General features: G+C 39.2%; 1 protein-coding gene across 1 annotated transcript in view; it reads left to right on the forward strand.

The window, feature by feature from the left end:
- ERBB4 (erb-b2 receptor tyrosine kinase 4) overlaps positions 1–24,527 on the forward strand; it is a 559,265-nt gene that overhangs the window by 184,134 nt on the left and 350,604 nt on the right. The window lies entirely within an intron of this gene.

A 24,527-nucleotide genomic window follows, 5' to 3' on the forward strand; every position in this document is an offset into this window, starting at 1 on the left:
TACAGATGATAGTTCAATCCTGAACATGTAATGGTTTAAAAAAGTTAAAGACATAGGTTTGGGGAACAGATCAATATTCCCACCCCAAGTTCAAGCCTCTGCACTGTACTAAACAATGGGGATTGAGGGGTGTCACCCAAGCCCACTGGAACCTTTTAAGGGGTAAACATTTTTAAGTTTATTTAAGAATAGGAATATCAATCTCCTGGAAGACCCACATTTTCAATGAACTTAATATTCCCATGTTTAAACCTTCCAAAAAGAAGGAGAAATAGGCTGCAGGTACCTATTCTCTCACAACCAGTCAAAATGTCGTGGAGGAGCAGAACCAGTGACCTGCTGGTAGGGAGCAGTCTCACAGCAGAGGAGCACATCACCTACTCTGAAGTGTCCCCTGAAGACTTCTCCCCTGGGTCCCTGGAGTGTCCACATAGGAGGTTTTGTGTCAAGAAAGGAGGGGGAAAATCATTTTCACGCTAGAACACCTTAATCAGACTTCAGGCTGGCAGTGAGATGGGAGTGATGTTGTAAGGACATATACTGTAGAAATCACTGGTTGTCTTCATGCTGTGGCAATCAGGAGATGTGGGTGAGCCCAGAGCCCCTGATATTGAGCTAAGTGTTTTAGCATATTCTAATAAGAGCCAGATGCAGGACATCCCATTCACTTTGATTATCTGTAATATAGAGAAAAGGGAGAACAGTAAAATGTAACTCCCAAACTCTCATAAGTGAAAGAGTTGGGTCAGCCAAAATGACCCAATATTGACTGAGCCTCCTTGCTCTGGCTGTGTAAATTAATGAGGAGATGATGGGAATTTAAACATTCCACTGTTGCTTGAGGCAGAGTAATATAATGGAAGTCAGAGAATGAAGAAAATAATTAAACACTTGGATTTTTTTTTTTTTTGTTATTTGATGGGGTTCCTCTTACGTGTTAACAGTTCAATTCCCTAATCAATGGGGAATTGTGCTGTATAGTATTGTTCTTGTGTGAACACATGGACACACAATCCTAATGAGCTCTTGCATTCCAAATGTTGTGTATTCATCACCAGGGCTACCATTGAGAGATCACCTGGCATTGTCCCTTTATGTTCACAGCTCTGTTCTGTGAATACCAGAGGGCAACGTGGAATTGTTCCTTCTGCCTAGCATTCTTTGATGTTGCCTCAAGCGGCCACCAGGATTATGTGGCAATATTGTGGAGAGAAGCAACCGGGTGCGGTTCAGTTTGACTGACATTGGTTCATATGCAGAACAGCACCCACATAGAGATTTCAATGACTGCTGTATTATTTCTGAAACATTTGGCAATCCGTATCACACTTTTTATTCTGATGATTTAGTAGAAGCCAAGAAAATGCCACCCTCCTCTTGCCTAAAAGGAAAGACATATGTCAGCTCAACCAAAACACAATTGCATGTGTATAAAATGTAATACACTCTCATGAGAATTCTGTTGAACCTGGGGTCTTTGCTACTGGAGAGAGATGCAAGATGTTAACAATAAATAATGAGTGCAGTACTAATGAATGTTTTGAGAGCAGACTGAGTGTGATGTCTCTGAAGGCATCTTTGAGTGTTCAGGTCTTTGTACTTACGCTTCTAAATGAAGATAAATTCTAATGAAAACTAAGTCATTAATTTAATTTTAGCATTGAGCAGCTATCCATTGTCCTGGATTGCTGAAATAGGATGTGAACTTCGCACTTCTGTTTGTAAACTTATGAGTAAATTGTTTTGTAAACTTAAGCATATGCTTGAGCTAAGGTCTAGTTAGTATGCACAGGCAACATATTTGCCTTTTTATAGGGAAAGCAATCTTTTGTGTCCCTTTTCAGCCTTAAACTATTATAACTAATAGCATGGTCAGGAGTATGAAAAGAATAAAAACAAAATAATCCCCCCCCAAAAACCCTTAAAATTGGAATTTTGTTTAGGCCTAGTTCTCACTAGGAGTAAATCTGTGCCTGGAAATATTAAATTTAACAGTACTCCTTCACTGAAAATACTCCCATACAGAAAGAAGCACCTTTCCCAAATGCTACTTTTCTAATGAAGTTGTTTTCTTGTTGTAAGGATCAGCATTCACATCAAGCCAACCTGAATTTATATCTCTCCTCAATACAGTAGCCAAAATATAATTTACCAATTCTGTAAGAGGAAGAATTTGCTGCTTTAGGAAAGTGCATAGGGCCTATTTTTTAATGACAAACCAATTACCTTGGTTAAGCTCTGCTGAAAAAAAAAAGGATCAGATTCTAGCCTGCTAACCTAGAACCCCTGGCACTTAAGAGAGCTGGGGTGTTAATAAACCAATATTCTCCATAGAATTGTAGAATGTAGGAGTTGTAAAGGACCTTGCAAGTCACCTACTCCAACCACCTGTCTAAAGCAAGAATCCATTCACGCATCCTGAGAGGTAGCCACTGAAAACTCCCAGCAAGATAGAGTCTGCCACTGTTATAAGGGGTAGGGACTACAGATACCTCTTAGTGGTGGGAGAGATGACACCGCATTGGGCCCTGGGAAATCCTGTAACTGATGCCAGCAAGAAAAGGGCTAGCTCAAAATAATTGCTATATCTGTAGTATGAATCTTGAATGCTCTTGCACCAACTAAGTATGGCCTGGTTTTTGGGGAAACCCCCCCCCCCGCTTTATTTCTGTGTTCTTTGCCTAGACTGTGCCAAGATAGGAGCAGATTTGTGACTTACCCTTACTTTGCCACACACAGTAGCTCTTATATGACCAATACATAGTAGGAATGGCTGAAGTTTATTTAAAACACAGTGCATACATGATACATGGATAAAAACAAAAAGTAAATAAACCATTTGCATGTTTTTTTATTACCTCGGCACATACCCGAGTCGATTAAATCACAAGGCAAAAAGAATCTTTATGAGATATCTTCAAGATTCCTTGAGGGAGGGGAGCTTGATTTAAGTAGCTGCCATAAATCCATAACTTGCAGGGAAGGGAGAGAACTCAAAACTATGCCAAAATCCATGCGTGCCATTTCTGAAATTAATTTTAGGAACTGTTTGAGTTAAATAAAAAGAAGACAGAGTAGAATATGGGGCAAAATCTCAGTCCAAACTATAATAAAAGAATGGTGTGGAGGACTATTTCTCCCTAATGTAGAGCAAGCACTGTAGATGCTGAACAGGGAAAGATTGTACTGCGGTTATAGGCAATTGGAAAATATGACACCTTTGGTTTGGAACATATTCCCCAAATAGCTGAAATGTCATGAGCTCTTCTCCCCGAAATTTCTGCTTATGCCAGAACCCTTGTGTCCATGCAGATAATTTCAGCTTACAAACTTTTCGTACAGTTTATTTTGAGATAAGTAGTTCTGTATGAGATTCCAGCGGTTCTTAACTCTGTGAGCAGCGTACCACCTTCCGGAATACATGCAGAAACACAGTTAAGTTTTGTGGGCCGATCTAAAGGACAGAAGAAAGGATAGCCACAGATTCAGAAGATTGTTAGTATCACATACAGTGAATGTGAGGATTTTTTCTTCCTTACAGATCTTCTGCCTTTGCTGTCTCTAAAGTGACAACCACGTACAGAAATAACCACAACAAGAAGCAACATAATTCTTGCCAGGATTTCAAATGACAATAATTTACTTTCTGTTACACACTAGGGCACTCACTTCTTCACCTCCAAAACGAAAAAATGTTTACTATCACAATGAAGTGTTTAAGCAAAAAGAAGCCTGAGAATTCAAGCTCAGGAATTTATACATACAACTGGTAATTGGACTAATTTAAAAAACAAAGGTCACTCGGAATTCAAAGGTAAAAGAAGATACAAGAGTTATAGGAATACAGTAAGTACAGGCCATCCTTGTTTTTAGCTGTGTGTTCTCAGAGTAAAAATCCATTTTCAAAGTGGGGAAGAACATCAAGCTGGAGAAGGGTAACCTAATATCTTGGTAGCCCAGACACACAAAAATCCACAGTACTCCTTGGAAGAACCCCACTCTCTTTTTTCCACTGGGCTCTCAGGGGAGAGGTACTGAGACATCTGACGAGTCTTTAAAATAATACAAAGGTAAGATGGCAGCATCAGAGCATTGCTTTATTTTGAACATATCTAAAAAATTATCACAAATGTGTTACATTTGCTTAAACATTAAGAGGGAGCAATTAGGTTCTTTCAATCAGATTTGTCACAATGGAATCCTAAAATATTTTTCACCCATCATAACTTCCTAGCCTTCTGAAATTCTGCAGGATATCCCCCCCTCCATCCAGGAAGATGTTCACGCAAATAGATCAAACAGTAACTAAGTAAGTAATTCAACCAACGAATCCACCAGTAGGATGGCTTCCCCCCATTTCCCATCGAGTGGGGAGAGGAAGAACTGCAAATGCTCATGAATTTTGGAAGTTTCTTAACCAGAAACATGTCTGTTCTCTATGTCATTTAAATTACTTATTTAAAAAACCATTAAGTATATGTGCAACATTTTTTAGAAAGCCCTAAACTGTAACACAGGAGAGCAAAACACAGGAGAGCAAACCACCCTTGTCATTGTCAGTGAAGCAGCAAATACATACATACATACATACATACATACATACATTCAGTTAAAAATGAAGCTCTGATTCTGATCCAGAATTGATCATGGAACTTCCCTGCGGACTATGATTGCAGTCTGAACCAAATCTTGTTGTTCATTAACTGATTTTGGAAAGATATGTAAGTAACAATTATTTTTTCTTGTTTAAAAAACAGATCAGTAAGAAAAAGCAAGTATTTTTGTTTCACTTGATTGTAACATGTGGAATGATATACTTTACTGGCAAATAAGAAGATAGTGGATGAGAGGCAGATATAGAGAGAGGCTAATGGTGCAGATGCAGGCTTATCATTTAAGTTGCTCCTGTCCTGAGCTTGTATTAGCTTTATTCTAAGCCAGTTTAAGAAAATCCTGTCTGGATGGAGACACTTTAGAGATCTTACAAGGTGTTCAGGCCAGGCCACAAGCTACCACATTCCCCCTTTGGACAATTCACCTGCTGTGTGTGCTCCCATCTTTCTATTCTAGGAAAGTGATTGCCTGTCACTTTCATTTCTGTGGATGGTTCTTCCTGGACATATATACATGTGTGTGTGTATGCAAACCACTTCCAAAATCTTGCTGAGAAAACTGCAGGGCTGCAGGAACTAGTCCAGGCAGTCACCAGGAGTTAATACCTGCTTGAAGGCACTCACACACACACACACAGACAAATATACCCCCCTCCCTCCTCCTCAGAGAGAAAGAGAGAGAGGCATCAAAATCCAAAGACAGCCACAACAGCAAGAAAAAAATTCTTCCTTTCTAGCATGTTTCTGTTATCTTCCTTTGCCATCAGTGTTGAAATAATTTAACATTTCAATGAGCATTAAAAAAAATTGATGATTCAAAACCTTGCAGCCTTTTTTTAAAAATTTTTTCTCAACTTCCTCCTTCTCCCTGGCTTTTTTTTTTTAAATAAGTCTAGGAGTTTCCAGTCAGGTGAAGTTGAAGGTTTAATCCCAGCACCCATAGCAAAAATATCCTATGGGCTCTCTAAGGGCTTGGGGTGAAACCCATCTATCTTAGGAAAAATGGAAAACTCCTGAACAACAACTACTACTAATTATTATTATTTTTTAAAGAAGGCCAGGGAGAAGTAGAAAGCTGGGTAAGAAAAATAATCATTTAAAAGAAACCAAACAACCAACCACGTTTCAGCTGGGTGGCAAACGAGCCGTCTTCTCTGCATGAAGGGAAATACAGAACTTAGTAGAGTGCATGATGAGGATTGGCCCAGTTGAGGGGGCGGTCCCTCCTAGGCAGAGGAGCCAATGAACTGCTGCCAACCACAGGCCCAGGAGCCCTCCAGCAGACTTACGGAGGAGCGGCCGCACTTTGGAGGTGCGGCAGAGAAACATCCCCTGGGGTAACTTTGAAGGTCAGTGGGGGATTAACAGAGGGTGATGTCATCTATTCCCGCGCTCCAGAAATAGTTGCCTGCCTGCTCTGGAGCAGGGGCAACCAGGCAGGGTGACTAAGCCCAGAGAGAGGAAAGAGGGGCTAATTGATCGCAGGGTAGCTGTTCTGGGAATGGGCCTGCAAATTAAATTGTACACTGTGTTTTGTATTATTGATGGCTTTGATTTCTGTATGTTTTTAAACATTATTTCCAAAGTGGCATATATCACTAGCTGACTATTCATTCGGTCAAGCATGCAAGAGCGCCTTTAAACATATGTATGAGAAGGTGGGTATGCATAGTATGGTAGAGTGTATATTGCGCTGGATTAATGGACAGAAATTCACTCAATAACATTAACAAAGCGTGTATTTGGAAGTTTTATTTTAGTTGAAATGTTTGCAGAAGAAAAATGATTGTACCATGCCTGGAGGGCTGTTCCTAGTAACAGTGACTGAGCTGTGATTGAACTGTGATTGGGATGTTTTGCCAAATAAGGAATGAGATTATGAGGCAGACTTTGGAAGTTAAGTGCATGGGCCAAGTTTCAAAGGATAGAGTATGCAGAATAGTTAGATTAAGAGCAATACCACTAGAAAGGAAAGAGGAATTAAAGCTATGTATCAGAGGAAAGGGAAAGTAAAGGGCTTTCTCTTCCTAGTTGCTTACAATCATTTGTAGGATTCACTTCCAAAACAACACACAGAAATGAAGAGAAGTGAAACGGTGATTGAAACAGCCTACCACCCCAAGGAAATTAACTAACATGGAGAAGAGACAGTGAAACTAGAAACAGGAATTGAGGTTAGAATGTTAGAAAATGCTTGGCTTGGGATCCCATAAGGAATGTAGCAGAACACTCTTAGCTTAAAAGCAACACTCTGCAGTGTTTAATCACACTGCAAAACTCCCTGAACTCTCAAACAGCCCACAAACAATCAATAGTGGGGTCCCCCGTGTGGGGGAGATGGGCAGTGATAAAAATATGATAAATAAATAAATAAAATAGTGGCAAGATTACATGTATATACATGGTGTGCTGCTCTACTAGGTTCCAGTGTTTTGATTCAACAGCCCAAATTCTGCTTTTGGTCAGAATGATGTCCTGATTTATAAGGATATTGGTTATCAATGTAATCTTCATTTTAACTTTTAGCAGAATCGGGGGCAATTAAAAAAAAAATACTGTAACACAAATGTGTTTTTCTAACAAGCTTGTACTTGAATTTTATTATTCTGACATTTTTCATTGGAGGGAAAGATTTAAATCTCAGTTACCAGAATGTATGCAATGGAAATACAAGCAGCTGTGACTGACATTCTATTTAAAAGCAATTACAAATTACATATCTGTTAGAATGGCAGAAGATTAATTCTTTCCTTCACAAAGTCTATTTCATAATATGATGAAGCCTGGCCAGAAGCACCTGCAGTGCAGATTTGAGGGGAAGGCTGTAGTACCCTCTCTCTCTGTACTGTGTATGTGTGTGCACAGGTGTGCACAAGCAGGAAGAATAATTTTAAGAGGTTTTCATTTTTTGCATTAAGGAATGCCTCTTCTAAAAGATAGCTGGAGGTAGGTAAATAAATAGGTAAACATATAGGCTTAGTATGCATTTATTGTATTTAATTCTTCCTAAGTGCATCATAGTATAACCAGACATTGATAGGAATTGGATAAGAAGGGTCATCCAGAAGAATCAAACATCTGGACTCACAAGTGAGTCTTTGGAGGAAGTCAGAACGAAAGAAACTTTGTAGGGAAATAGTTTTTATTATCACCACAAAAGAAGAAATCTTGAACACTGGTCACTAAGCTCTTCATAAGTTGTATAAAACTACTCCTGATATCTTTATCATTGTTCAATGTACCAACCAGGGAGAAGAAAACCTGTTTGGCCATTCCAACTGAAACGAGAGAGAGATTTCGAAAATATATCAGCTGGAGGCACCTCTTCGAAATGCTGAAGTAAATTGTTTTTGTCACATGTGAAATAATAGCTTACATACCTACTTACAGTGTGTAGACATTTTAAAATAATTTAGTGCATCTCTGGTGGGATAGATCAAGCTCTGATCCTTGGGTGAGGGAGATCCCTTAATTCATGAGTGCGTCAAGCACAAACAAGAAATGAAATGAATGGATTAAACATGTCAGCCCATTGAAAATCATTATATATTCTCTTTATACAAGAAAGTTTTAGCAACTGGTAAAATTGCTTTAGATGGGATGTATAGGGGAGGGGTGAAATCATTCTCGAAGACCTGCTTTCATAGGTTTCAGAAAATTTCTACTTTTTTCAACAAGTCTCTCCAGAGAAACAAACAAATAAGAATGTGAAAGATGAAGGAAGACATCATGAAATATCTACTGAATTAAACACAGGCTACAGGCTTCCATGTAGCTTGCACAAGCATACATACATGCATACGTTTGCAGTCTCAAGCAGTTAATCTTGGCTGGATGCCACATGTTTTGAAAGTGAGTTCTTTAGTATATTATGATGAATGGAGAGTTGTATAGAAGCTTTTTGCAGGGCCACCTCCTGGTTTAATGGGAAGCTTTCTGTGAAGGAACAGAAATAATGACAGGCTGAACAAAAATAAGGGAAACTTCAGGATGAATTAGACTGAGCATAGATGAAAGCCCCTTTGGAGTGCTAATTCATGGTGGCAGAGAAGCAAAATATGCTTACTCTCTCACTTCCATTGTATCTGTATCCACTGGACCACACTGTTGTTCTGTATTTTTTAGGTTGCTGGGAAAGATGCTGGAGCAGTTGGTAAGAGTTTGCGTTATTCTTTGCAGTTACTTTCATTAAAATTACTTTGATTCTGACACCAGTGTAGGGCAGGTTACAGATATATAATTGAGACAGCTTGAACCATTGCGTTGGTTTCTTTTCAGCTTGTGAATCTCAGGGAAGTAGAGAGGTGAGGGTTACTATCTGTTTACTTGATCCTTGTAGCTAATTAAAAGACTGGCTCCATGGTTAAATTATGTAATTAATGCTTTTTCATGGAAGGTCTGTTTAAAGAAGCAATGATAAGTCAGTTATTGAAACAAACCATCTTTGATTCAAATGAGTAGAGAAATCATCAACTGACTTCAGATGGACCATTTATGACCAAGATGATAGAGGAGGTCATGGCCTTATCATTTAAGACACATATGCAGGACATTTTTGATTATCTGGACCTGCTGAGTCCAGATTGAGGGACTGAGGTTGTACTGATCAACTTGGTGGACAGCAAGAAGTGGCAGTGGGGTGTGCTGCGCTGCTAGTTTTCTTGGTCTTCTTGGGAGCTGTTGATATCTATCATAGGATCCTTCTGGACCACCTGGGAAATGGGGTCTTGGGAGCGTTGTTATGTTACAATTCCTCCTGTTGGGCTTTGTCCAGAAAGTGGTGAGAAAAGTCCGTTATTTGACACTTAATCCATGGGTCTCTCATTGCCCTCAAGATTTCATTTTGTATTCTGTTCTGTTTAATAATTACATCAAACCACTGGAAGGAGTAATTCAGATCTTTGGAATGAAATGCCACCAGTAAGCTGATGACTTCCTGTTTTACAGCTCCTTGCCTTATACATACCTCCAGGGAAACTAGTTTGATGGGTGGAAAACTAAAGGTGGAAAACTAAAATTAAATTCAAAAAGATAGTAGGATGGTGAGTCAGAAATTAAGTTTCAGTTATAAAGTTCAACCTGTAGTAAACAGGACTGGATTCTCTTTGAAAGAGCAAGTCCACAGTTTCAAAGGATTCCTTCACTCCCTACTGTTTCTGGATCTTCAGTGGCAAGGAGTACATTTGTCCAACTGCATCTAGTGTACCAGCTGTGAGAATTCCTGGGCTGGGGGGGCCTAAAAATGATTAGTCATTCCTTTATATTAGACTGCTGTAATGCACTCTACTTTGGGCTACCTTAAAAGAGTCTTCTGAAGTTTCAGCTGATGCAAAATGTAGCGCTAGGCTGCTAACCAGTGTATGATACCAGGATCATATTATGTTCATGTTGTACGATCTGCAGAGCTTGCTAGCTGCTTTTATTATACAATAAAAACAGAATAATACATAAAATATAAATATAAATACAACATATAACTATAAAATAGAATCCAGATGGCAGTTAAAAGTTCTAATTCAATTCATGTATATATGAGGACCACTTTAAGGTGCCAGCCATCCCCAAGAATGACTGCTCCCCTTCCTGCCCCAAGCGAGATGGCAGAGCCAGGTCTTCTTCCGGAAGGTCAGGAGAGAGGGGGCTGGCCTCACCTCTGGGGGAAGAGTGTTCCAAAGGGTGGGAGCCACTGCAGATGAATTGAACTGTTTAGTTAATGCCTAAACAAACTCCATAGAAGCAGGAGTGGTTTAGAATAATGGAAATTATATCAATATAGATGAGGCAGGGACTGTGGCTTCTAAACCCATTATACCGTACTAGCTTCAGGACATTTTATGGGTTATGATGTGCAGATATTAAACACCCAATTTCCATTTTATCAAAGCACACACACTTTTTTTTTTACTGTGTATGTATAACTTTAACTAAATCACTCCATTTCCCCTGTGAAACACAACTATGCTTTTGATCCATTAATTTTCAGATCCATATTCCTTATTTTATCATACATTCTTTCAAACACTTGCTACAAATAATTTAGGTTCTCAATCAACAAGACATCAGCTGCATACAGATGTACAGTCACAGCTCCAACAAACACACCTCTAACATTCCAAGCATTCTTTATACCACAGATGTAGTAGAAATATAGTAAACAATCATGTGGACACCATAACTTTGTACAGGTAGTCCTCAGGTGTCATGATCACCGTTGCAATGCTTGTGACATCGCAACGGCTCGCATGACAATACAGGGTAATGGGTCCCTGACGGATTAAGGCAAAAGGCAACCATGAAACAAAAGGGAGCAACAGGTGCTGGAAACAAAGTATCAAACCAGGCCGCTGGTGCAGAAGATAAGGATACAAAGTTGCAAAGAGGTAATTGACAAGACAAACGGAGAGGCGCGTCTGAGCTGTCAAAAAGATTAAGAGCCTGATCGCCCAGCAATGAACCATCACCGGTCAGGAAGGTGATCAAGGCAACGCCCGGAGCACAGGAGGGGGCTGCACGACCCCTCACCTATTGAGGACGAAACCGGTGGGGCTCGTGGGACGCACCTGGAATAAGGTGGGGTGGAGTGCTGACCGGCGCGGGCTATTTAAATCCCGTTCCGGCGCGCTCCCCTCACTCTCAGCTTTTTAAAGGCATGCACTCTGTTTTATCAATAAAGCCAGAACCTAAGCCTACACTAGCGTCTGTGTCTTTACTGGTTAGCAGGCAGAGCCTGACATCAGGTTACAACCATTCATTCCACAACCATTCAAAGTTCAAAGACTGTTGAACGAAGGGGACTTATGACAGCTCCTCGGAGTTACAGCCGTTGCACTATCCCTGATTGTTCTCTTGCATGGTTTACTTCCCTCATGCATTGCCTTTATCACATTCAGGAACCAACAATCAATTCCATATTCATGCAAAACATTTCATCTTTTAAGTCTGTTCCCTTTAATCAGATACATTTTCTGAATCAACAGACATACAATAAACTTCCTTTCTCACATCCATACATTTCTCAATGACTTGTTGAAGAGCAAAAATCTGTTCTGTGCTCCCCCCGCCTCCGCCTGGCACAGAGCTGCACTGCCCTTCCCAAATATTACTCATTATTATGTACCCTTCAGCTCAGACTTCTGCCATATACCTTCACTGGCACACGTTAACAAATTAATCCACATGTATCTTTTGCATTTGCTCTTGCAAGCTTTCTCTTTGTATAATGAAACAATAATGGCATTTTTCCAATCATTTTAATGTTTCGCACACATTAAACAAATCACACAGCCACTCTCTAAGCAAACCCACATTCATATTTTAACATTTCTCCAGTTACATCATCTTCAGCCTTCCCATTTTTTCAACATTTCACAGCATTTATGACTTGCTTTTCATTAATTTTGTTCTGAACCCTAATTTGTATAGTGTTCATCTCCATTCCACTTTTAAACATATAACTCATTCCCATAAAAATCTCTAAAATAGTCCTTTCAGCATCCCTTCACTTCATTTTCGTAGCAAATCATTTCATCACTTTTAACTCAATTTACACTACTACAGGTACTTTGTTTAGACTTTTTCACTCACTTCCAAAACAAATCTTTATTTCCATCAACGTTACTCTGTATTTTCCCTCCCTCTTTTAATTGCAATAGTTGACTTTATTCTTTGCAGCTTTTTTTCATCTATACTTTTTTTTGCAGCAAATATTCTGCTATATGAACATTTTTTTTGTGCCTGCCACCACTTTCATTTCATCATCTACCCAGCCTCCTTTTTCATTATTTCCACTAGCATAAATCAACCAGCTTGGCCCTCTGTAACTTAATTTTTCCCCACTCTGTTTCAAGCAACTTCCACATCTTTTTTTCTTTATGTCCATTTTCCATTTGTTTGGTTGTAAGAATAATCTATTTTGTCATATCTGGCAGATATTCCCCAAGCAAGCACTGTTTTTGAAGACTAACAGCTAATTTCCAGTTTGTCCAAATTAACCCCTTTAAGTTTTCTGCATTTCAAAAACAGATCCAGCTAAATGATCCTGGGTTTTGCTCCTTGCCCTCCCCACCCTTTTTCTCCAGGAGGGACATCAGGATTACTTAAGCACTGAAAGACAGTAGACCACCACATCCCAGTGACTCCATATGTACATGTAAACACACAAACACACCTTTGAACTTGTCTGACTTTTACATGGGATCTCTCCTGAACAATCCAATCAAATATAATGCCAGTTGTATCTTAGGATTCTTCAGAGCTGAGATCCTGGAATGCTTTGAAAATGGTTTGTGGTAACTTCAGATAGCCTAAAACAGTGCTGCATGTTTACTGACTGGGACTGTCCAAGCTAGCTGCTCTATGATGCCACTCCAGTTTGTCAGCGGTATTGGCTGTCATCCTGTTTCCAGGCTGCTGATTAAAGATCTTAATAGCTTGGGGCCAGCGTGCCTCAGATTCTTGCTGCTGCTGAATTTGATTGGGCTCTTTGGTTACCTTGACCAACATGCTGATTCTTATAGCACTCTGGTAACCTGGAAGACAGGAAGACGGTGTGTGTGTCTAGAGATCCCAGTTTTTTTCTACTTATTTCCTCTCAGGAGCTAGAGTGTACATGTTGTTATGTACCATGTATTATGGTTTGTTTGGAAAGGTCTTGTTTCTCAGGTAATGTTTCTATCGGTTCTCTATTCTCTGCATTTTGACAGCAGTGACGTAGCTCTGGGCAGGCATTCAGCTGGGAGGAGATGCTCGCTGGGAGGAGGGTTTGCACACCCCTCCATGTCCCCCAGCCATACATATCTACTTAGGAAAAGTTTTGAGCAGGGAACAGAAGGAATGATTCCATAGAATCACATAATTGAAACACTAATAATTTATTCATGAATAATAATTAAAATATCTGATTAAAATGTACGTCTCAGCGTAAAAAGAAATGATCCATAACGTTGTCTGTGTTCGTTTCCTCCCAGCGATGCTCCCCCTCAGCACTCTGTTCCTCTGATTAACCACACTGGAACAGCCAAGGCTGACCCAACCCTACTTTGCTTGATTGCCAAAAATATGCCTTTTTTTTTTCAGCTTCACTTCCTATCCAGTCAGCTTTACAAAGTTCTCAGGCCTACAGAATTGTAAAATGCTAACATAAATGTAATAATAATACTTTTCATAAAATCAATATTTATGTTTTTGTTTATGTTGGCTTCCTACTAACATGCAAAATCCCTGGTTTTTATTTGTAAAAAAGATCAAGCAATAACAGTTTAAACCAAGAAGCAATTGGAGAAATGATTGCTCAAATATTCTTGGATGGGATATTGTTCTTCCTGGTCTCAGGTCATATTGAAGCCCCTTGTCCAACTGGATGGTTCTCACCTGGATGACATGGCATGCCAAAATGGCAGGGGATGATGAAAGTTGTAATCCAACACATCTAAGAGATCAGATAGAGGAAGCCTGATACATTTGTTCATTTTTATATATAGCAATTGTAATTAAATGGCAATGGAATGCTTTCAATTTTTTTACAGCAACCATTGTATTAAAACGTCTCATTAAAATAAAAATGTTAACTCAACAGAACAAAAAGACCATTGAGCAAGGAAGTATTGTAAAATTCACAGGTCACATCAAATATCTATTTAACCAAGCGAATTCCTGTTGAAATTAAGTCTAAATAATATCAGAAGTTGAGGAAAACCTGGGGCAGAGTTATGAACAGGAAATAGTAGTCACCACTACATTGACCTCAGTCAAATATAACAAAAGAAAGAACAATGAAGCAAAATGTAGCTCCCAAGCCCCTTCTTGGAGGCCACTAATTTTGGTGATGCAACTGCTTAAAACCAGTGTGATTTCTTACCATTTTGAGGCTGGAAGTAGTTTGAACGCAGAACATCTCTGCTGGCTGTTTAGTAGCCCTACCCACTTTGCACTATTGCAGTATCATTTGCACATCCCCAAAGCCAAACTCCCTGTCACTAAAAGACTTGAACCACCCTTATCTTTGGGCCTTATTTGTGTAAGCAAGCTACTAAGGCAGGAGGTACCACTCTAGTTATCTTTTTTTTAAAAAAGTTTTTACTGTTGCAATTACGATCTTTAATAAAATTAATACAAACTAAAAGAAGAGTAGAAAGAAAGAATAAAAAGTGCAAAGGAAAAGAACTAGAGAATGAAAGGAGAGGGAGGGAAGAAGGAAAGAAAGGTAAGAATATAATAAAGAGAAAAGAAACATACAGTATAAAGAAGTGACTTCTAACCTTCATCACAAGTATAAACAATTTTAGTAACTTTTCACCTCCTCTTAAAATACATTTCTTCATCCCATATCCCATCTTTTATCTATAAAAAATCCATAGAGCATTGTCATTTCAGTCCTGGTGTCAGCAAAAGTCCCTTAAGGGTTGCCAGAAATAACAAGATAATCTATTTTAACCTTGATCAAATAAACCTTATATTCCTTCCATTTCCTTCTAACAATCTTAAACTTTAGTCCATTCAAGTAATGTCATAGAACTTGATTTCTTTTAATTTCTTTTTTGCCCCTTCCCACAAGATTCATCCAAGGTTTGAGCAAGATGGTTATTCCTTTGTGTCCCAGTGCTCAAAGCCCGCCAGAGACCACTGTCTCACGGAAGTCCTCTAGCTATCTAAGCTAAGCCATTTAGGGCATCCAGATCAAACCCTGCACTTTGATAATTGTTTTCGCAACAGACTGGAAATACAGCTTCACTATTAATATGTTAGTCATTGTTCCCAAAATCAGCTCTCTGAACCTTAGAGAAGTTTATCACATAAGCATAAAATTTTATCTATCTATCTATCTATCTATCTATCTATCTATCTATCTATCTATCTATCTAAGTTGTCACTGCCCATCTCCTCCCTCCTCTCAAAATTCACACCAACGGTAGTACCAAGTTTACAAGATTAACAATATTAAAGGAATAACAGAACAAAGAATTGCATATTAGCTTGAAGGAACAGAATGCTTACATTTTTGATTCCAAATGTGTAATGTCTATTAAGCTCTCAGTAAGTTTTCTCTCAGAAGAAATTTTCATAACCTTCAAGTCCACTTGGTCACTGTTAATCATCAAAATATTTTGAAAGATTACTTGGAAATTCCTTCTCTTTTGAAGTCTTCTGGTGCTGAACTATGTTGTCTGGCTGAAATATCATCTCAGAGGACAGTCTTCAAAGTCCAATCTTTGGGTCTCCTCCCAGCTGATTTTTTCTCATCCTAGGTCTCCCAAAGTTTGGAGCTTCAGTCCCTTCAGCCTTTTGAGAACAGATGCTCTCACAAATGGCTTAAGTCAGTAATCAGTAGCATGCTCTGACTTACTTGTGTATATTATAAATTCACACAGAGGTTATTAAAAAAAACAAACCCCTAACAAACAGAACTACATAAAAGAATTGTTTCTTCACAGAAATGAAGTGGGAAGCTATGTTTTGAACTACAAGTAGTTCTCATTTAGCAATTGCCTTGTTTAGCAACCATTCACAGTTATGGTGGTGATGAAAAAGTAACTTTACAACCGATCCTTGCATTTATGACCTTTGCAGGTCTGTAAAGCAAAGGAAAGCTGAAGTAAGATAATAAGCACAGTCATGGTTTCTCTTAGTGACCTCTTTGCTTAATGATTGAGTTGCCAGTCCCAATTGTGGTTGCTAAATGAGGACTACCTGTAATTTCTGGACATTCTCCAGATAGCTCTCATAGACAACGTTTGTTTGACCTGAAAATAGCTAGGTCATCTTCTTTTTCTAAGTGTGGCTGTACTTTAGAGCAAGAGTAAAAAGTGTCCACAATTATTGTTGTTGTTGCTGTTGTTGTACCTTAGAAACCATTTGATTGCTTTAGACCATGCCTGCTCATCATAGGAATCACAGCTACTATCTTGATGGCACTAGAGTGGGTGGAGTTGAAATTTTCAGACTAATTTTGAGGCTTTTAAGGAGCAAAATGAATAAAATAAACAATAATCAGACATACAAAACATGTCATAATTATGTTATGGTTGTTTCTCAGCACTTGGGATGTTATTTATTGTTGAATATTTTAGGTTGGGGGTTTGTTTATTCATTAAATACAAAAAACAAGTGAACAATATAACATTTTTTAAAGAAAACTTTTAAAAGGAATAAAATTTTATACTGCATATAGACACAGATATACATATATATACAAATGTAAACATTCTACATAAACATTTCAATGAATAGTTGCCATATTTGATTATAATAATTCGTAGCTAGGAAGAAGAGGAGGAACCCCTGAGTGAAAAGAATGGAACTGCAATGTGTACTTGCGTATACTGTATATAGCCTGGTTCTAGTTACAGGTTTGGAAAAAAAGATCAATCCCAGCATTACATTGGATTTGAATCAATCATTTATTTAACATGTTGCATAATAATACTTTGGTTAGATTTTCTTTGACAATGGGTGAAATCCAGCATTTTGCAAGTGGATGTCAGCTCACAGAAGGGTTCTTTCCCGATGACTCTTCCTGGTCTCAATCCCCACAGCCCACGTGATTCCCAGATCCTGTTCTACCAACTCTCTAGAGCAGCTGATGAGGCTGTAGTGGAGGGGGGCTATAGAGGGAAAGCGGTTGCCCCTCCCCTTTCCAATTGTGGAAGCTACTGTGGATTTAACTGATGTCACTCATTATACATATGAAACAATTGCTCCTAAAGATTAAAAACTGGATAATTGTCTGCCTTTATAATTAATAAAACTACAACAAGCTTAACCCTATTAAACCTGAAAAACAATATAAAATATTATTGTATCTTATCAATACCTTTTAAATCTTCCGGATCAAAAATGTCATGAGCACTGATGGTGAGCAGGAGGGGGCCCCTATCCAGGGGGGAAAACGCATGCGTAGTTTAGAGGCTTTGAACTGTCCTTCAAAGAAACTCAGAGCAGACCCGCCTTGAGTTTTGGGGTTTATCTGTGTGGGTTTCCCACGCTCCTTCAGTTTGGTAGGATTTTCAGTCTATTATAGCGGTTAATAAACACTAGAGACTGAGATTCTTGTCTCAGCATGGTTTTTTTGCTTAAGTCAGGACAAAAAAATCCTGTGAATCTTAGTCCAAATTGTTAAAAAAATATGAAATCATAATAACCTCATTATCACTCCAATTACATATTCTTAATTTTTTACCCCTCCTTAAGATATACCAGGGCATTTACATATTTCCTCATTACACATAAGGCATTTTTTAAAATAAAAGTCCAACAGTCCAACTGCCCCCAGGAATGCAGACTTCTCAACAAAAGAAAAAAAGATTCCCACATAACATACTCTTCTTTCCCATAACACTGATTCAGATAGTCATAACATTTCCCAGCTTGGCAACTCCTTGTGCAGTCTTAAACTCAGACTGTCGTGTTAATCCCCTCAACACCAAACCACAATCTTCAGCTGGCAGTACTTCAATCTCACTAACTGCAGAAAAGTCCCCATCTTTACCAGAATCTTCATCTTCCATCATATCATTTTCTGCCGGATGACACATTTTAGCAACAATCTCTTCTCCAGTGTCCCAAACATTCTGCAAAATAGCTTGACAGCACTCTGAAAGGATTTGTTTATGCTCACAACAGAATTCTAAGAAATCTTTCTAAAAATCTTCCATGCTTCAGGCAGTAGATTATGGCGCCCCCTAAGGAGTTAACTCACAAAAATGGAAGTTAATGAATTAATGAAAAACTTCTGTCTGAAATTGACTAAAGAAAGCATACTAGCAAACAAGTCCCAGAGAAACTGAACAGAAAGCTAAAGATTTAAAAGACCAAATCCAACATGTAACAGAATGATCCATCCTTAAAATTCAGTACAAGTAGTAGTAACGGAAAGAAAATTATATATTCTCAGCCCTCATTACACTTTAGATGGGAAAACAAGCCAAAGCTTTTTAAAAAATTAAAAAATATAATCCAAAAAATAACTATAATCACCAAAAGATCCTGCTTCTTCTTACTGTAAAAAGCTTCTCTTAGGGTACAAAACTTAAAAAAAATAATTTGGGTGCTTTAGAAATGGGAAGGCAGGACTTACTTCCCTTGTAAGAGGCTGCACACATGGCTTGGAAAAAGATGAAATCCCAGCCTCCTGGCAAAGTCTTACCGTTCGATAGCACACGCTGTCCACAATCTCCTGGCTGCAGCTCACCGTCCAGAGGACAAATGGGTCAATTCCCAGCGTTTTCTTTACTTCAGAGAAACGCTTTGGAGTACAGAAAAGCCAGCCTGTGCCCAAAAAAACTGCCACAATGCCAACTCTGCCCATGGAGCTTGCAGGCAGGGCTGCTCAGTCTGCCATTTCCCACTGGAAGCCCAGTAATTTATATTTGTTGTGGAAATATTTTCATAATATTTATATTGTTATTCTCAACCTTGCCTAATATATGCCTTTTTGTAGGTGTGTTTTAGGACAAGAACTGCATAACAAAATCCAGAGAAATAGGCAATCTGGAAGAAAACTACTGTAGTCTGGGAAGTGAAAATTGGTTCAGTCCTCAAATGTTAAGAGAGTTTTGTTTGTTCCACATCTCTGTTTGTCATATTTCAAACTGATTGGTTATGTGAACAAATTGGCATGACAATTGTCTGGGACTAATTGTGAGGATCGTGGGTTCAGATATCCCAATAGTAAGAAATCTCTCTGGAACCAATCAGGTCTCAGTAAAGTATTTCTTTACTGTAAGATACAGTTCCATCTCCATCTAAAGACTCAAGTAAATAAGATGCCCCAGTTCCCTTTTACATGCCCGGTTTCCCGCCTTCATTTGAAATTGAATATTTACAACTGCTATTGGCTTTACACCATAATTCCCAGCAGCATTCTTCACTGTCCATTTGCTGATAAGATGTTAGCCACAACACTCTACAGATACAGTGAAGAATACACGAAGATATAAATGCACTAATCCTCAAAATGTTAATCAATGAATAGCTGGCATAGCAATCACGAAAACAGCAATTTGCTTATAGGACTAGCCACTATATAGGTTCATCTATCTCTGCACTAGAAAACAAAAAGAAGCTGGGGGATGTTTCGGAGTCACTTGGAGATGGAAAAAAGCAGAACAGTTAAAGAACGCTTGGTAAAGTGCACAGCTTAAAAACGCTGGGCGTCTACTCTACTGCTCCAGAACCACAAGGGTAGGCACTTTCCCTATATGCTATATAACATATGCTATAAAGAAGTGCTATATAGAACACTGCATATAAGGAAAGTGTCTAGCCTTGTGTCTTTGCAGCTTGACAACTGATAGAATTTGTAAAGACTTTTGACTGGTTTAAGCGAACCATGTATTCTATCAAGGTTGTAATAGTTTGTTTGGTAACAGAGACATATCTATTTGGCATTCAATATCATTCATGTTCTTTTTACAATAAAGCCCTGAAGCTAAAAGTGATAGTGATGAAAAGTCATATCACAATTGATACACAAAATTGATGTTGGCCTTGCAGGGTAAACCAAATAGGAATCACAACCAGATGAGCTAATTCTACTTTATTGTAAAACTACATTGACAGAATCTTGCATGTATGAAAGTACAATTCCCCCCCCCCATCTCCTTTACAGTCTGAGAAACTAGGGAGGGTCTCTTCTGAGCCTTTTGCCCCACTCACAATCTAGCTGTGGGCTATGCTGTCTCTTATCTGACAGTTCCCTAGGCAGTGTCTCTTCGCCCCATCTCCTCTTCGCCCCATATGTCTTTCTCACATACCATTACAGGTATAAAATAGAAATAGTCACTTCTCAGAGAGATTTGAGTGAGAACCCAGTGTGGCAGAGTGCTGGAAAGCGTTTGGCCCGAGAGATCAGAAAAAACACACACCAGGCATTTCTATAAAAATAAATATATTTACAGAAAGCACAAAAACATATTTACAAGCTTGTGCATTCACATGGGCTCAGAGAGGACTGGGAGGAAGGCTGTGTGGAAAGGAAAACTGAAACTAACAAGCCCAGGCAAGCTGCCCTCCAGGCAAATCAGGAGCTTTACCTTATATGATCATGCCTTTTTACCCCCAAAACTGAGGATACTTGAGTCTGACCTTCCCACCCTGCCAGAGTGATTTGTTACCATAGTAACTTAGTGACTTGGTCCTTGGAAAACAATCAAGGAAATGCCAACACCCAGTTGGGCTCTGTAAAGTAATTGAGTAAGGTTCCTTGAGCTTTAGCGTCAAAGAACCTTAAGGTCACAGGAGTAGCTTGGGCATCTCTGGTTCAATGCTACACTGTAGCTCCATCTACTCAGAGAAAAATTTCTGCAGCTGTTTTGTTGTTTCTGAATAGAGTGCTTTTTGTATCAGACCAGTCTAAAACAAACTAGAATCAGCAAATAGAGCAGGAACATGGGTAGAGAACAACCAGGGCAAACAGCACAGAATTAGAGAAGCACAGAGGGGATTTGGGAAGAAGGCAGTGAGTCGAGAGAGCAGGAGATGCTTCAGACAACGCAATGGTCTCAGGAAATGAAATGGAGGAAAAATGGGTGAGAAAATTGGAGGAGCCCATGATGGCAATGGAGAAATGGAGTGAAAGGCACCATGTTGAGTTGGGAGGGAGAAGGCAATGAATGGATTGAGGATTTCCAAAAGGCAACAGTAGTAGAAAACAGGGCAAGAGCAGTGATGGGGCTGTAGAAAAGGAAAAGGACATAGGGAATGCAGAACATTGGGGAACAAAGGGAGGTTGATTCCCATTGTTTGGGTGCAGGAAGCAAGCGGGCAAAGTAGCTGGGGATGGAGGAAGCCCTAACGGACCACTGGAAATAGTGACTTGATTGCACTTGGCAGGCTGAACAGCAAACACAGTGCTCCTGGGTAACCATTATCATATTCCCAGAGACCTTCATCAGGAAGAGATGGCTGTTTCCAGGGACTTTGCTTCTCAATGCATTCATTCTGTTTAGGTCTCTGACCAGCTTTACTTTAATGGTTATATGACTGCTCCCACCCAAGGTTTCAGTACATTCCATGACCTCATCCTAAAAGAAATACATTCATTTATTTACAAAATCAAGAAATGTTTATGGTTGTAACACAGTGAATTCTGTGTTCTGAATTTCATATGAACAATGAAGAGCAGATATTTGAAAAAAGCTTCATTTTGTGTAGCAAATGACTTACCACATATGTTTCTACTGATTACCAGCATTGGATCAATTAATCAGCTTCTATAATCTTCAAACTAATTTGAAAGTCTTGTACTTGTGTAAAAATGTTGTCTGCAGATCAGAAATAAGCTATACAGGTAGTCCTCACTTAACCATTTGTTTAGTGACGGTTCAGACTTACGATGGTGCTGGGAAAAATGACTTACGCCTGGTCCTCACACTTATGACTATTGTAGTGTCCCCACGGTCACATGATCACGATTTGGGCACTTGGCAACCAGTTCACATTTATGACTGTCACAGTGTCCTGTGGTCATGTGATTCCCATTTTCTATCTTCCTGTGGTCATGTGATTCACTTAACAACCATATGGTTCGCTTAACACCCTCAGTGATTTGCTTAACGTTCACCACAAAAAGGTTCGTAAAATCAGGTCAGATTCGCTTAATGACTGCTTCGCTTAGCAACCAAAATTCCAGGCCCAATTGTGGTTGTTAAGCAAGGACTACCTGTAGTACTCCCATGAAGAAGTCTTTGTGGCATGAAGGCACTTTTAGATGTAAGGTAGAAAATGGTACATATAATATTAGCTTCTTCCAAAGAGTTCCAAGTCTGCCAGCCTCAGCCCTTCTTTAATTTGGCAAACAAGCATTTTAGACATTTAGATCAGTTGATTAGAATGGGCTATGCATGATTCTTCCCCTTAGTTTTTCTTTGCAAAATTCTATTTAAAGATTCAGAATAAAATGTGCTGTTTGTAACTTTTCCAAGTAAAGTTTCATACATAATTTCCTCTGAAATAGAGCATTTTCCCCTTTTTAGTATGGCTATTGTTGAATTGTTTCAGTGATTTCATTTTAGTATAATTCAGGACAGATTAGAAACATGGTAATAAATAGTTAAATAAGCAAAACACACTGATCAAATAATTCAACATTCATCTCATAAAAATATTTTTAAAACCTGAAAGAAACTACAGTGAGGCTGCAAAGCTTACAAAATAAGCAGTTCTAAATCTTGGCATTGAGATGAAGTCAGTGATGGTGTCAGCCAAACTTGGGGGTTGCAGACTCAAGAAGGTCCCCTCTTTCTCATTGCTGCATCATCTCTATCGCTCCCAGCATCAGGACACAGCAAAGCACCCTCCCTCACGCCTTCAGTAAAGCTGTAGAAGAGGCTTTCCGTAAAATACTGAAACCCCTAGTATATTTCACTGCTGACAATGTGAAATCAGGCTAAACTGATCCAGTGCCTAAGAACCATCTAGATAATTACCTTATTTCAATTTTTTCTACTATAGTTGGTGATTGTTGTTTGTAAAATACTGGTTAATGAGGGAACGGGCTTTGATTGCTGAGCACCTTCCAGTAGTTTTCCAGTGAGTTTTATCTAGAGAAAAATCAGTATAGGTTGATTTCCAGGTCTCTCCAAGTGAAGTACCCCTCCTGCTTTGTAGATAACCTTGGAGTTCCCTTGATTTTGCTATTTAAAGCAGTTACTACAGGATCGAATCTTGTGAGTTATCCATCCCCCACTTCAGTGAAAGATTTGAAGCATAAACTTATATGAACATTCCTTGCACTTCTTATGAACCACTCTGCTGTAGGAGTGCCTATACAGCTTGTTTATAATAGCTTCTTTTTTTAATATTTGGGCAAGGAGGACATTAGCCTAGGGATCAGATGGTTTACAGAGTGGAAAAATATTGCTTTATAATAAAAGGAGGATATTGAATAAAGCTCAGATTTAATACCCAGCCTCACAGAACACCCTGATGAATGTAATTGCATTTTAAGCATTCTGATTAAATTTTTTTTCATCCATATTGCATTTGTTTTGCTTGTGAATCTTTTATGGGCAAAAATGTGTCTGGAGATTAAAGGATTAACGAGTTCTTAAGAAGCCCAGGCAGCTTTTAAAGCATCTGAATATTTTTACTTAAATTGGGTGGGAAAGCTGTGCTAATCTCTTCTGCTATATAGAGTGATACAACTAAAACCAAAATTGTGGGGTGGAGAGAAAGCAGCCTGGGGATAGTGGCTGCTACAGGTGGCCAAGGCAAATGAGTGCTCTTTAGGTGAAGCCAAGGAAGTCCTGTCAAAAGAGAAGACAAATGTATTTTTGTGATTTGCTGCATACATGTTTGCGCCTACATACAAAATGGTCTCGGAGATTAATGGACAAACCCATAAAACTGGGGAGACAAAGGTGTTGGAATTTCTTTGTTTTTGCCCGGACAAGCCATTAGTTACCATGGTAATTGAGTGCTTCCTTAAGTATTGGCAGGGTGAAGAGGTCAAATTTAATTGTCCTCAGTTTGGGTGTTAATAGCTGCATTGCCTTGTTGCGTTTCACTTTTGCAGCCAAGTAAGCAGCCTGGTGCTCTCTGAGCACGTGTGTGAATGCACAAGCCTGTAAATAAATTTATTTTTATAGAAATGCCTGGTGTGTGATTTTTCTGATCTTTCTGGGCCAAATGCTTCCTAGCACTCTAACAGGTTATGGGCCCAGTAAAGCAGCCCAGGGAAACCCCAGAGAGAGCAGAGAGATCAGCTCCACACCTCATGCACAATTTAAAGGCAGGTAGCAAAGACCTGTGAATATTTTCTTTGGAGCCGCCTGGAGATTTTCCAGCCACTGCCGGTCTACAGGACAAAGACGCCAGCTGAGGTAACATGCAAAAGAAGGAAGAAGCCATGGCTACCTCCCAGCCCTCAGCGATGCCTCTGTAGTGCCTGTCAGAGACAAACTTCTTGAATTGGGCCCT

The sequence above is a fragment of the Candoia aspera genome, chromosome 1, assembly GCF_035149785.1.
Source record: "Candoia aspera isolate rCanAsp1 chromosome 1, rCanAsp1.hap2, whole genome shotgun sequence".
NCBI classification, from domain to species: Eukaryota; Metazoa; Chordata; class Lepidosauria; order Squamata; family Boidae; genus Candoia; species Candoia aspera.